Below are 13,254 nucleotides of genomic sequence, written 5' to 3'. Positions count from 1 at the left end.
AAACAGCTAAACTGCAATGTGGTTATAATTTCCACCTTTCCCATGAGCTCAGTTCTGCTAGGTTTTAATCACATCATGTCCTTAACACTTCTTTAAGAAACAAACGAGAATATTTTATGTTTATATATTTGAAGCAGCTGACCACTTGTTATTTTTGGCATTCCACTTGTGTTATTTTTGGCATTCCATTTAAAAGCTGAACTCCTCATTCCTGATTAAGTTCTTCCTGTAGTGATCACCACCATATTTACAAGTGTTGATTGTTCTTTAATCAACAGATAGAAGGCTCTATTTACTGCATGTGTAATGTTTTATCTGACTGTTACTCCTTGTCCCTAAACATTTTAAATGTCTTTAAGAATTAGGCCTTTCCTTAAAACTGACTTTTAAATAAGGCTAAGCCATTTATTAGTAATGCCGGACCAAAGCACAGAAATTCTCTTTGCCGTGGTTGTTGAGTGTTTACAGCTTTTATCTTCTCTAAATTTGATAAAACGTTTCTATAACTTGTTTACATGATGAACTATACTTGTGATTATATATTAATTACAGAGAAAAGAAGCACAGACCAAGCCCTCAAATGTCTGGAAGTGTTTTATGTCCTCTAACACAAGAGATTTCCATGGGTTGGAATTGCTCCCCCTTCCTTATCCAAGGCTGGTGAGTCTCAAACTTTCCCTTTTGAGCTGAGCTTTTTTGGCATCTGAGACGCACATATTAAATAGTTTAAGGGAACGTGTGGATAACTCAGCAATTTGAATGCATTTATGGACGACTGACTTTGCCTGTAATAGGAGGAGGTGTTGAACCCTATTATGGAAAACTTGCTGACTGCTCCATGGGCACAAAGCTCTGAATCAGCTGCTGACGGGAGTCCCAAATTCATCTCCCTGAAATGCTGCTCTTCGTTCAACTTCCTTGAGAAAAAGCAATTTTTTATGCCTGTGATAGCAGCAGCTTGTTTTCCTTTGGATCTGCTTGGCCCCAAGTCATGGACACACCTAGAACAATACCTGGGGCCTGGATGAAGCTTTCTGACAGCATCAGCCTTATTTTTCATTTAAAAAATACTTTTAATTAAACAAAAAACGAAAATCCCCTGCTAAGTGAAGTACTCTGTACTCCTTCATCACAATTTTCACCTTTTCTCTTGTTTTTAGTTTTAAAATCTACCCAGTTTAGGGGATAGTAGCTATGTACCTGCCATAATTGGTCAATAATTATGATACCACTGTAATAATTCGCCAAGTAATTAATGGGATACCTTAAAAGTTGAAAGTAGTGGAAAGAATTCATCCATTTCTGCACTTCTGGAAATATCTGCTCCCGTGGAATGGGAATTGTTTTGGTTGTAGGGAGAAGTTTTGTGGCACTGCTCAGAATTACTGCAGAACTGCAGCCAGTAATAGCAGCAGAAAATGAGTCTAAAATATTCTGCTTTAAATATATTATGATTGTCAATTAGTGCAAACCAAAGTGAAATTATGCTGTTGAATATTTACCAGATTTATCTTTGTATGTTTAGTTTGTTGAGGGGTTTTTTAGATAGTTTAAATTATCATCCAAAACCCACAAGTAATTGTGTTAGAAAGATAAGATTTTTAAATAACTTCATAATAAATTCCATCAAAGGTTGCTTTCTAATATAATTATGTATACAGTTTTATGGTTCTGTATTCACTGGTAATTCTTTGTTCAGTTAAATTACATGTTCTTAGCTGTAAGAAGTCACACCAGGAAAAAATCTTAGGTAAGAACAAAAATGTACAGATTTATAATCTCACAAGGAACTCCCCTAAAGTGTATCTGGCACAATGATTAAAGGTAATGCTTTTGTAGTTCATAAAATTTCACTATTACACAATAAAAGATCCTAAAATTAGATACAAGAGTTTCTAGGAACTCAGACTAGCTAGATTTAACTAGAATGCAATTTATTTCCATTATGTGTGGAGGGAAATGTTAAAGAACTTGACCTTCCACTGTGTAGCATGAAAGCATTTACAACTCCATTAAACTGAGGATGGATGTTTCAAATAGTCTGTGTCTTCCTCTGAGACATTTAATTTTGCCAGCATTTGCTTTAGTTGGAAATAAAAGGAATTCTATCAGTAAACTGAAAACACAAGTTAATGTGTCAGGATTATGGAACATCATGTTTTCTGATTTCTGAGGAGGATTGCAGTTAGGGAGTGCCATGATAAAAATTGTCCTTATTCACAGATATGTGCTTCCATTCTGAAAGTCCATGTTTTCCTTTTTGAAGATTTATTACTAATAAATAGAAGTTGGTCACTATTTTATCAGCTTATCAGTGTTCTGAGGTGTAGGGGTTTTTTTGGGTTTTTTTTTTTTTTGTTTTGTTTTGCTTTTGAAATAGATGAAATCTGCCATTATGAACCATTTACCCTTTGAGTTTATTATTAGTTTTAAGTAGTTAACAATAAAAGAAAGAGCAATTTACATTTGAGGTGCTATAAGAATAATGGAGTAAATGAATTAAAAAACACAGGTTCCATGGTAATTTTCTTTGCTTCTTTTCCTGCAAACTATAGTGAAGTTTTTTCATCTTTCAATTTTTTTCTTCTTTTCCTGCAAAGTAAAGTTTTCCTGTCCCTATAGTAAAGCATAGGGACAAATAAAAATTAAACTGTATAACCAAATTCAGATTAGTTTCAGGTACTGATACACTGCTTTTAGGTGAGAAAATAATTTTCTAAAGGACAGGATGGTGCAATTTAAACTCGAAGTACTGCCAGTCACATTTGCTTGTGATCCAGTAAGAAAATGGCAGCAGCCACAGTATCAGCCAGAAACTCTTTGATGTTTCGTAGGAAAATGTTTTGCCATTGAAAATTGTGTTGATTCCTCAAACTCACATTGAGGTTGCAATTTGGAGTCTGTCATGGTGAGGGAATTACGCACAGCCCAACAATGGCTGGAGGATTAGCAGGGCCACGGGGAGAGGAGCAGCCCTTTAATGTGCTCCAGAACATTTCCCTCTTGGCCACTCCTAATCCCTCCCAGGGCTGATTCCAATGGAACCCAAGGAGCTCCCAGCCCACAGGGATGGCATTTCCATCCCACTGCCTCCACCAGGACAGGAAGATGAAGAGAGGAATCAGGAAAACAAGGAGGCCAAATGATTCCAAAGGTCAAACGAAAGGAGAATGTCAAGGATGCTCCTGTGCAGTTTTTGAAGTGGATCAGGGGCTTGGTTTGATACCTGCCAGCAGGTCCACTGACATTTAGATGGGCCTTTGTCAGGTGGGTAAACTCTGGTTTGTTTATAGCTCTCCATATGTTTGTGTTAACAAATTTTCAAGTGTCATTAATGACTCTCTTTGTCTTTCAGCAGTCAGTCAAATCATGGTTTCTTTTTTTTAAAGGGTTAAAAAGTGACTTTTCATATGCTTAAATGCAGCATCTCTAGATATCTAATAGGTATTAGATATTAGATATTATTAGATATATAGATATTAGATACCTGTATTATAGATATCTAATATAGATATCTATATTAGATAGTTTAGCTATCTAAACTATTTTTAGATAGCTTAAAAATCTTTGGGAAGGCAGTAATGTTTATCCATACCTGGAGTTCAGATTTCTAATGAGCAATCACATATGTTACAAAGTAAATTAATCACATAAGTTCCAAAGTAAATTTTAATTTAAAAACATCTGCCTATTACTCTCTTCAATTTGAAAATAAGGTTACAGCATGGACAAACTGAGATGCAGTGTGTCAAAATGGTGCCACTGAATGACCGAGATCCATGAGGAGAGGGCAGCATTTCCTGTGTTTTAATGAGTTCTTTAGGTTTGAATCTGGAGCCTACTAGGAAAGCTTTGAATTTAGATGATGGATAAATCCTTGTTAGGGAGGCAAAAAGGAAGTCAGAGCTCTCAAGCAAAGAACATTGGAGTGAAGTGTGTACTCCAAGACAGCCTGTTTTCCTGATCACCTTTCATTTTCTTATTTTAAAATCTCACATCCTCTCTCAGTTTCCAGAAATCTTGGATTTCTGAAAAGAGCACATTTTCTTCTGTTCGATTAGTCGGGTGGTTTTTCGTCTTCACCTTCCAAGAGGTGATTTTTAATATCCCAGAAGTATTGTTTCACAAAAAGAAAAAAGAAGAAAAGGTATTCAGAGTTGACCTGGTGAAGATAACACCTTATTCTTACTTAAGCTGACCTTTAGGTATTTCTTAGTGTGCTTAGATTTTTGCAATGCTATTTTAGCAAAACCCTTGATGTTTATTCTTTTTAATTGAGTTTAATTGCCACATAAATTTCTCAGTTCACGGGGGACACTGCTCCCATTTATCCATTTCTGTGACTCTCTGTGGCCAATTAACACCCGGGCTCTGGGGCTGCAGTGAAGCCAGGACATTCTCCAGGGTCATCCCACGCATCCCAGGGTCTTCTGCCCAAAACCAGCTCCTGCAAAATCACCCATCAGCGCTGTTAAACAAAAGCTAATTATCAATTGTGAGCAATGAGTTGCCTACAGCACGCTGCGTGCTGGAGCACTCATTTAACAAAGGGAAATTATGCAGATTTCCAGGCTTATGAAAATATGATTTTACCAACATTATATGCTCTCAGATCCCCAAGATCTGAGGCTGTTGCAAATATGTGAGTGAGAAATGAAGACATTTTCTGAGTGTCCCTATAAAGCTCATAGGATATACATTTCAGTTAAAAAAATGCATGATTCAACAATGCATTTACAAATTAGGGGAAAGCTAAACAATTTTAATTTTGTTTTTTCCTTTGCTTGTCTATTTTTTTTGCCAAGGGATTACCAATGTTCTTTATTCTATTATTTGCTTCACTCTGGCTTCTTCTCAGCAAAGTTTCCTAAGTGTAAGACAAAACGACATTTAAATCAAGGTTCCTAAGTGATGGTTCTGCAGATTGCTTTGAACTCAGCTCCATATAGCTTTATGCCTCTGATTTTGGAGATCATTTCTCCTGTAAATAAGTGTTTGTTCAAGCTATGTGCTGTTTCCCATTTACAGCATGCAAACTGCCACAAAAACATCAGTGGCTAAATCACAAGTTTTCTCGTGGGTCCTCTGTGATTAAATCATTGAAACTCCTTCCATCTGTAAAGTCTTTATGGTGACAATATCTGGATGCAAGTACAAAGATATTCTTCTTTTGTTCCCTTCAAAGATCTGACCAGAAAGGCTTTCTTGAAACAAAAAATTAAATTTACAGCATAAAGCAATTCATTTTCAGCACTGTCCTGAAGGATAGATTTGTCACAGAGCAGACACATGTACTTTTATTAGTTAAAGTGATGTGTATTTGTTGTGGAAGCTGCTGAAAGTCTCCAAGGTTGAAATTTTTCTTTGTGTATCCAGTTAAGTGAAGGAAGGATTTGGTTTCCTCTATTGGAATTTTCCAGCCTTGAAGAAAGAGCAGAGCTATTGCAAATGAGGCTCCAAGTCACCTTCCTGTTAAAAGCTCAATCCTATGTAAATCTCATAAGCTAATTTTGAAAAAGTTATATTACTTGATAGTGCAATTACAAATAGCTTTCTAAAAATGGCTTGAAGGAAATTGTAGTTTTTTAATCATTTGAACACAGAAGGAAGTCTGCTGTAGTCACCTGGGGCACCACGAGACAAATCTCTGCTACAAAGTTTTCCCTTTCTTTTTGGCGTCAGATATCTAATTGTCTATCTAAATTGCAATAAGGACCTCAAAGGGTAGGTTACACTTATTTCCAGTTAATAACATTTGAAGATAAGAGAACATTTTCCCCTCAGTGCTCCACAAAAACAAAACTCGGATTTAAATTGTTCTTTTAAAATGAACGCGGTTAAATGAGATTCCGCAAAGGGTAAAGCGGAGTATTTATGATAATAAATGCAAAAAAGAAATCGCTTGTCTGTGATTTAATTGGTACATTCATGAGCCACTTTCCTCCCAGCCATTTGTTGCACAGTTATTTCAGCCCTGTGTCCTGAGGAAAGGCTGTGGGTGTGAAGGCATCTCTGCCCGCCCTCCCTTGCTCCCTTTGGTAAATGTTGAATTTCGTGGCCAATTTCAGCCCCCTTTGACGAAGGCACAGGAGTCTCAAAGATAATTAAGTTCCTGGGAGTGTCATGACAAGTTCTGTCCAGGGCATGGGAAGAGCTCAGATTAATGCTCTGCTGAGGAACCCACCTGGCAGCTTCTGCTTTATCCCCTCTGCCCCTTGCAATAAACTGGTGCACAGCCCCTGCTGAAATAAACCCAGAGTCCCCGGGGTGGAGACACAAACAAAAGGGTCATAGAAAGTTTGAATAATTAAATATGGGCAATATTTAATTTTTTTTTTTGGTTTGCTGTGGGCATGGAGAGTTATTTCGGTTGTATGAGGTCAGGGGGAAAATAGAATCTGTAAAATGAGCTACCTTAGTTCTACCAGGGACTTGAGATTTGTTAACAATTGGCAGAAAATTGGAGTTGGTGGGTGTAAGAAAATAAAAAAAACTTGCTATTTTCAGAAGGAAGGACTTAGTGGCAGATTGGATGTAATTTCACAGTGATGATGGTAAAGCTTTATATCTGAGATGAAAAATACCAGGAGGCAAAATGTCTTCAAATATTTGTTTGGATTTAACAGGATATTTCATCAATTTGTGTCCTTACTATTTTCACCAGAAACCCCTTCCCTGTATGAATTGTCAACAATTTCACCAAAATCTTTGTAGTTGGAAGAAACCTCAACATTTTAATGGGAGTGCTAATTGTAACAAAATCAACTTGCAGTATGATTAATAAGTTACAAATGTAGAAACTTAAATTAATTGCATCAAAATGAATAAGTTAATAATCCAGGTATATATTTCACTTTTACCAGAAGCAGTGGAATAAATGTTTCTCAGATCTGTGAGTATGGAATGGGTGATTACAAGTAAGGGAATGGTAAGTGAGGAATTATTTTAATTCTAGAAAGTCTAATTTAAAATCAATGGATTTTTTAAATTCCTCTCAGGTAAAAAAAAAAGGGTAAGGTATTATAGAATGTTATAATTTTGGTCTTTTACATGTCTCCTTTGGTATTCAGTTATAGACACCATATGTTTCTTGACTGTTTTTTCTCTCAGAAAGAGAAGTATGGTAGTGATATATATTCATATATATTCATGAGGTAGGCACGTAAAAATGCACAAAGTTACAGAGTCCATTGAAACAAACAAAACTTCTCTTAAAATATAAATACCTACTGCAAAGTATTCACCAAAATGTGTTCATGGAAGATAATTTTTTTAAAAATTTATTTTGAAGGCATATGAACAAAATACCTAAGAAGCCCTAGAAGCAGTTATTCTCTATTTTTTTTTGTCCCTTTTTTTGTATTTTAGATATTTATTAGAATTCATAGTTTGGCCTCACCCTGGCAGAATATGAATTAAGCAGCAGCTTACTTATCTGCAATAGGTTTTGCAGATTAATGCAGTCTTGCCTTGTGTTTCCTGTATTCCTTCCTTTCAACTTGTCAGTATTCAGTGCAGGAAGTATAGCAGAAAGTTGTGTTTGAAGTTAAAAACAAAGAATAACAAAACCAAAAAAAAAAAAAAGCAAGCCTCTGGCAACTATAAAGAACTAACTGGGATCAAGATTAAAGATAGAAGTGGCAAAAAATGCATAAAACTATTGGAAACCTCTAGGCATTGTGAAAGAAAGAACATGAAATGTTTATATAGATAAGGGAGCCCTAATGAAAGAACAGAAATTTGAGCACTGGTGAATTTTATCATGACATTGTCTGGAATAAGAAATGTGGATCAAAAGCCCTGACAGCCCCTCAGAAGCTGGGGAGCCTCAGAGCTGTCTCCTGTGTTAATCAGCAAACAATGCCCTGCAAGGAGGAGCGGTGGCACAGCAGCTGGGCCACATCTGGCAGGCTGGGTGGAAATTTGGGCGTGGCTTTGTGGGGATGCAGCTTGGGAAAAGCAGGGAAAGTCAGGAAATATCCTCCAGTGCACAAAAACATAAAAGTATTTGACAGTGCAAGCTTGTTGAGCAGAAGTACAAGGTGTGTTCCTTAACCAGGCAAGGGAGGCAGCAGCAAAGCAGTGATTGTTTGATTGCAATATCAATGTTGATTGCGATATTGTTTGATTGTTTGATGTAAATCAATGTCATTGATCCCAATAAAAGCCATACTAGGAGCGTGTAAACTTATGAGAGGCCACATGTTTCTGTCTTCAACACTTGCATTGTCTCTTTGGAATAAGAATTCCTTCATGTTGTGGGAACTCTGTCTGCCACTGGATCCCTGGCAGCTAAAAATGATGGATTTTGGGGACCCATGTAAAATTCTAGCGCGTGGAGTTTGGATTCAAGAATCTATAGGAAATTGCCTTAAGATCTCACTAGAATGCATGTGGAGGGCCAGGACCTGCAGTTTAACCATTTCTGTAAAAACAGAGATGGCTGAAAGGCAACTCAGTAATTGAGGCTGTAGAAACTGAGTAATTTAATATCAGTTATATTTGTAGCTGAGGAAACATTTCTATTCTAGAGTAATATTGAGACACAGAAACACGTGGGAGTCTGTGAACCCAGCAGTAAGGACAAAAATTTGTCTGGGTCACCAAATGGAAAAATAGATGGTTTCTTGTCTTCAGAATATTAAGAAAAAAACATTATTCTCCAGCTATTGTTTTTTTGGATCCTGCATTACATAAAAGCCTCACAAGTACAGATTTTCTACTCTGGTATGTTACAGTCTGTTTTTTACAGAAAAGTAGATCTGCCACCTAGCATATTATTCTGGATTTTGGCAAGATATCCATAAAAATATTTTAAATGCTTGAGGGAAAACATTTATATGCATATTATGCTTTCAAAATAATTATTAGAATGGCAGACATCCTCCCAATGTTTAAATTATATGTTTCTTTTACAGCTGTTGCTGTAAGTATATAACCTTTTTTAATGATCTCTGACTAAAAGGGCAGCAGTTCTTGGAAGACTTCTTGCTTTAGAATGCTACATTTGCTTTCCTTTGTCTGCATTCTGGACAGACTACTAAAGACATTTTTTTTCCTTAACAAGGCAAATTGAGCTCCTCTAGACTTTGAATTGAAAGAGAAAATATGCTGAAGTGCAATCTTAGCAGTATCCACGGAAACCAGTGGCTTCACTGGAGAATATTCTGTATTCCACTCGATGGATTTGTGCACCAGGAAAGAAAAACTGGTTTGGACTGACTCATTATCCTCAGGAAAGCAGAAAGTCTAAGGTTATTATAAAGGTGTTTGCCATTAAAAACTGTTCAGCCTAATGGTCCCCTGTGTTTACTCTGGGTTTCTAATCAGGGGCCTCTGGCCCATCTAGGCTGAACATTTTTATTCTGGGTCCAAACCAACTTCAATCCCAAGTAATTCACTTTGCTGTTGTTTTATGGGTGGGTGCTGTTCAAGGGTCTGATTCTCCCAAAGAATTCACATTTCTGCAGAGCCTCAGCGTTTATTCCTCTTCTGTACGTGGGGCAGCAAAGGAAGTGAAAACTGTTTTCCATGAATTGCTTCCCACTCTGAAACACTGAAATGGCTTTTCCAAACTGGTATCATTGTCCTCCTTTTGCTGTCTGTGTGAGGAAGGACTTGCAGGCTATAATGAAGAATCTGTAAAAGTGTGAAATGTGTTGGTGTCGAGAGGATGGGGAAGGAGCTGTGTGTGAGGATCCTGAGAGCCCCAGCAGGATTTGGCTGCTGGAGAGGAGAGCAGCCTGTGCCCCAGCAGGGTGAGAGAGGCGCCCGAGTGCGCGGGGGCGTGATCGGCCCTGGAATCCGGCTGTCTGGTGAGGGGCGAAGGCCAGGGCCCCTGCCCATCAGAAAACAGCCCCCCTCGGCGGCTTGGCCTTGGGCTGAGCTGGGGGATAGCTCGGAGCAGCGCGGTGAGAGACGAATTAGGAGGCGACCACTTGCTGGGGGTAAACTGTCGGTTTATTACAGAAGAACCAACAAGGAGGGGAAACACCCAGCAAATGGCACCGAACAGGGGGCAGGAGAGGGTTTTAAGGGAAAAGGGGGGAAGAAGGCAGGGAAACTTGGCTATCCAATAGAAATACATATTTGGAGGTACGAAACATAACTGATATACTAAAGTAACCAACTGTTATAAATCATAGGAGGGGCTCTGGGGCTACAGCCAACCATAACTCCCAGAGAAAAGAAAATTCTCGAAACCTGGGAGGAGAAAAGGAGTGATTGACTGAGCCTAAGGAGGAAACAACTTTCACTTTATAAGAGAAACCAGGGGAGGAGCAGTTTCATTTTCATAGCAACCAAACTGACACGGTAGCAGCAGGAAGTAATACAGAAAATGGGGGGAGCAAACTAACAAACTTAAGAACACACCACAGCACCTGAGCTGCTGCAAGGGCTGCAAACAATTGCACAGATAAAACTGGCAACCTCAGAATAGGCACAGACAAAAATTCACTGCCAAATTCCTTCACAAGTTTTGGAATTCTCCAGCTTTGCCTCACTCTTCCTGACGTCTTTGTGAAAGTGAAGCAAGAAGAAAGCATGCAGGCAACAGAGATGGTTTTATTTAATGGTTTCTCTTTATGTCTTTGTGAAAGAGGTAGCATTGAAGGAAAGCATTTAAAATACTGGATAGTTCATAATATTATACAAATGCCAGCCCAGAACAAGTAGGAGGCCACCAACAGAAATGTTATCCTGGGTGTTCTGTCAGGAGCCCCATCCCCTTCTGGAGTCAGAGGGAGGTTCTGGCATGAATGGCAAGTGGGTTTCAGGGTTTTGTGTGGGATGAGGTAAAATCAAAAATGAGAGCTGTGAAATCAAGGCCAAGTTTTGGGTGCTTGTTTTCTAAGTAACAGGAAAAATAATCCAGCATTATTCCTGCTGCTGAAGCACCCCCTGATTTGTACGACCTGATTCTGATTAATGGTGAGTAAAAATGGATGGAATTCAATCCTGTGCTGTTTCATACCTCCAAAATATCTTCTGCTGTCAACTTAACAGCTCATTTGTGCCCAGTTACAGCAGCAAAGGGAATTTCTGTGATTTCAGTGCTGGGAATGCCCCTGGAATGGAGCCTCCCAAGCCCTGCAGTGCTCCAGGAGCCCAGAACATTCCAGGGGTGGCTTCCCTCAGTTCAGCAGGACCTGCCTGGGCTGAAATGGGATTTCACCACTCCCTGACCAAGTCTGTGAGTGAATGTGAGCAAAACCCTTCAGATGCATTTTCAGAGGCTGAGTAGGGAATATGCTTGACTAGAGAAATCTTGTAGTTCCAGAACTTTGACCAAGTGAGGTTATACAGCTCATGCTCATACTGAGCATCTTACAAAAAAAAGTCACTTTAAAACCAGAAATATTGACTATATCTCAGTTTCTAAGTTTTTGCTGCCATCTAGAATAAGGACTTATTTGATATTTCCTAACAGTACTCAGGATATTCTAACAGCAAAATTTTAGCATTTAGAGAATTGAAAAATTAAAGAACTCTAACTAAAAAGGATTTCCATTTTTTAAAATATAATATTCTCATTTTATTAATTGGTTGTACTTTTCAAAAAGGAAATAATGTTGGTATGATTTTCTTTTGATATTGGTCTACATTCAGCTTCAGCAGATCAATGCCTCTATTTCAGGCCACTATTAATGCTCTTACTCTGATGTAGTTTAACTTCCTAAGGTTTCTGATGTGGCCACATGTGATGTCTATAAAGGATTCCTTTTGAACATTTTTGTGTCCATTCATTTCAAAGAGAAGCAGCAGTAGCATTTATTTCATCAATTAGAGATTAATATTGACTCAAATCAAGAAAGGTGTTTTTTAAAAAATACATCAAACATTTGACTTCCTTGAAAATCATGTTAGAATTTGCAAAAAACTCTTCAAGTTATCATTCCAGTTGCTTTTGTCTTCTCTTTTATTATTAACTAAATACTTTTGATTAGTACCTCTGTGATTTTTATACTGAAACAAAATAATTGTTTGATCAATGTATGAATTAACCAAAAAGGGATATTTCTTGCAAGAAATGTACAAAGCACTTAAGCTCTTAGTCTACTTTTTGTATAGCAATCCAACAATTTAGCCAGAATTCAAAGCTTTGTGTGTCCTGGTTGGTATCTGCAATCAAATAAATCAATCTATTAACCCTGTTAGTCAGTATATTCAGTATTTGGGTGCTGTGGGACATCTTCCATTGTCTGGGGTGTTTTTACCACTCAGGAAAGCTTTGCCCAGCTAAATAAAGTCTTATAAAAAACCCAAACCACAAATTCTTTGGGGTGTCTGTGGCAAGATTTGGAGTAAGGAAAAATTTCACCCCAGAGAAAGGTGAGTGTGCACAAAGCAGCACCACGGCTTTTCTGTTAAATCTAAAATACATTTTTGAACATTAAAAAAATGTAATTTCAGCACTTTTTCTAATTAGGCAGCAGTTTAACCCAGCCATACAGGCTTTCTCTGAGTGTGAGGTAGAAATGTGATTTTTTACATTCTCGTCCTGCAGAATGGGACACCTGCATTCACCCAGCTCTGCTCTGGGCTCTGTGACAACACGAGCTCCTCGCGCCTTGCTCTGTGTGGCATTGAGCCAGCTCAATATCGGCAAGAGACAGAAACACAAAAGGAATCCGTGTAAAGCTGCAGAGGGGTGAGTGATGCTTTATTACCTCGCTCCTGATGCGGGAGCCGTGTGTTCTCTCCCTGCAGAGGGCCCGTGGAATCGCGGAAACAAAAAGAATTGTGTACAGACTGAGGGAGAACAGCAGCGAGAGCTCTGCTGGTGCAGATCCCTGCCAGGGCTGCCGAGCTCACTGCAGCTGCTGCTGCTTGCTGGATTGTCGGATCTCAGGATCTCAGTCCTGAGGTGCCGAGCCACCGAGACCACCTTGGGGGGCTCGGGACTCCTGGAATGTTGCCAGAAGTGTCTGGTGGCTGGACTTTGGTCCTACACAGGAGACGACAAGGATGAGGGCTTCACCGGGGTGAATGGCGAAAAGATTAGCTAATTAGAGGGTGAGAAACAGGGTTTAGGATTTATGTACAGGGGGGTTTAGAGAAGTAAGATGGAGGAATTGGGGTGTGTCCTGTCCTCCTTCTTCTTCCTCTTCTCCTCCATCTTCTTTGGCCATGGTGGCACCTTTGGGATTGGTCATTACTGAGAGTGCACCCAGCAATGAGAATAAATGGTATTGGAGAAAAATGATAAATATTGTACACGTAACAATGAGTATAAAGATACGTGGCTGCCCC

At 38.7% G+C, this 13,254-nt stretch overlaps 1 long non-coding RNA gene across 2 annotated transcripts in view; it reads left to right on the top strand.

The window, feature by feature from the left end:
• The first annotated feature begins 429 nt into the window (after nt 1-429).
• LOC141730883 (uncharacterized) overlaps nt 430-13,254 on the top strand; it is a 33,319-nt gene continuing 20,494 nt past the window's right edge. For both annotated transcript variants that reach the window (XR_012582737.1, XR_012582736.1), the window contains exons 1-2: nt 430-660; nt 12,509-12,652. This is a non-coding gene — a long non-coding RNA (uncharacterized LOC141730883). The remainder of the gene's footprint in view (nt 661-12,508; nt 12,653-13,254) is intronic.

Source organism: Zonotrichia albicollis, chromosome 14, assembly GCF_047830755.1.
Source record: "Zonotrichia albicollis isolate bZonAlb1 chromosome 14, bZonAlb1.hap1, whole genome shotgun sequence".
Taxonomy (NCBI): Eukaryota; Metazoa; Chordata; class Aves; order Passeriformes; family Passerellidae; genus Zonotrichia; species Zonotrichia albicollis.
This window is presented reverse-complemented; position numbering and strand designations above follow the sequence as displayed.